The sequence below is a fragment of the Oratosquilla oratoria genome, chromosome 42, assembly GCF_046742065.1.
Source record: "Oratosquilla oratoria isolate Oo_2021 chromosome 42, ASM4674206v1, whole genome shotgun sequence".
NCBI classification, from domain to species: domain Eukaryota; kingdom Metazoa; phylum Arthropoda; class Malacostraca; order Stomatopoda; family Squillidae; genus Oratosquilla; species Oratosquilla oratoria.
In genome coordinates this window covers 23,722,133-23,724,441 of record NC_134818.1, presented here as the reverse complement: position 1 = coordinate 23,724,441, position 2,309 = coordinate 23,722,133, and positions in this window count along the sequence as shown.

Below are 2,309 nucleotides of genomic sequence, written 5' to 3'. Positions count from 1 at the left end.
CACGAGTTAAAGTTGTCAGGAAAACGGAGTCGGAAAGATGTGTGTGTGTATATATATATATGTGTGTGTGTGTGTGTTTCAAAAACGTGTAATTTTCCTCTTAATTACAACCTTCGTATCATCAAATGAGGGTCTCCTAGCCTTCAGACCATAAAAGGGCCATTTTCCTCCCTCGCCTTACGTACATTGGGGGGACATAGGCCTAACCGGTCATATTAGTTTTAATGTGTGCGGTTTGGCCTATGTACGTGTTAATATGGGGGGCGAGGAAAATGGATCTTTTATAATGTTCATGTGTGTAATCCAGTTTTTCCGCTGTACGTGAGCCCTTGTTTCCTCTCGTTTATCTTGCGTTTCTTTCTTCATGTTCTACCATCGTTGTGGTTGAATCTTCACCCTCCCCCCTCACAAACCTCATTCTCTCCCTCTCTTTCCACCTCACTCCCTCTCCATCACACCCTCTCACCATCACTCTCCCTCCATCACACTCTTTCTTTCTCCATCTCTACCTTTCACTACACAAGTGTGTGTGTATGTGCGAATTTCGTTGACGTTCTGTGTGTGTGTGTGAGATGGCCAGGCTCGTGGGGGCAGAGATACGAGGAGGGAGGCCTTGCGTGCCAGCAAGCAGGGGAAGTGCTTAATCCTTTCAACGCAGCGATCCACTTAAGAGAGTCTGTTCCTGCTAAGAACCGACGCTTTTATGCAGCTGTAGAGGGGACGGTCCCCGACCTGAACGTGGGTCCCGGTCGGTCGAGGCCCCTTTCAAGCCAGAGACCGTCACCATCAGATGAATAAAGTCCCCCGCCCTTGGATGGGACGGAATGGGTTTAAGGCCCTATATACAATAGCGGTATCAACCGCGCAGAAACCGCGGCGGTACCGCAGTCTTTGAAAAAATGTGCGGTTTTGTGTGTGCGCCTCCATTGACTTACATCGTAATTAAACCGCCAGTGTGAGCAGAGCCTGAGTGCGTCACTGTGTTGAAAGGGTTAAGTATGTTTTGTTTACTTTGCCTGCACGTGGAGTGCATTGCGCCCCTTTACGCATGCGCAGACCCCCCAGAACTTGGGGTGCGGGTTAGGCACAATTTATGTAAACAGAGACTCGGTGTATATGACGCTATTTGTTGTTATGAATCTGGAAGACGGCAGAGGTTTTAATTTCCCAATTGAAGGTGTACCAAGCGAGACGCCGGGTAACCTAGTATAAAGGGCAAAGGTGGTGTAAGCTCCACCACCATGCCGGTTGTGTCCTTACGTAGTTGTGTACATTTTATGTGTACAGTGTACATCATCCAAGCGGAGGGTATTGGGGTTGTTTGTGCACGGAAATGTGTAAATATGTCTTGCCTTGTTAAGAGGGTGATATATTTCTTTTGTAATGATTTTCAATGTAAACCGAATCTGTTAATACAATAACGAAAAATCTATTTGCATAGATATGATTTAACAAAGTCAGGTCTGAATGTCTGCAGTGAGTACATATACGGGCTGGGTTCAAGAACTGTTCATTTGCATACATAGCTGTTGCTGGTGTGTATGTGTGCGCGTGTGTGCATTTCCTAGAAGTGTGAACGAGAGTAGAGCATGCAAATCTGTTCGAATCTCTAGACTCTTGAGTCAGAGTAAAGCTTTGAATCCTCAATGCAGACACCGACACACGTGCATACATATATATATATATATACATATATATGTATATATACATATATGTATATATATATATATATGTGTGTGTGTGTGTTGTGTATCATTCTGACAAATAGATTAACAGGCTCCACCGCAAGGACTCGAACCTTTGCATTAGCGTCAGGGTAGCTCGATGATGTCGTCTTTGCTTCATAGTAAGCAGTCGCTATTGCAAAGGTTCGAGTCCTTACGGTGGAGCTTGTTAATCTCTCTCTCTCTCTCTCTCTCTATATATATATATATATATATATATATATATATATATATATACGTGTGTGTGTGTGTTTAAATTAAACGTTACAGCACTTTCGTAAAATTAATTGTAAAATCAAATGTCGGAGAAAAGAAACACTGTTGCAAGGTAATCCGTATACATTATTACAACTGTACTCTGTGTCCCTCTTCAGTGGAAGGCAATATTGTTTCAACGGGTCTTTAGAAAAGTTAGATTAGCTTTATGGCAACAATTACAGTCTTAGTTGTTGCCATAAAATGAGTCCAACTTCTTTAAAACAAGCTGAAACAGTGGAGAGCCTGGTCAGATGCATCTTGACATAAGTGACTAAGTTTAGCGTTACAAAAAACCCCTACCCCCGACGTTCCAGTACAAAATAGCCC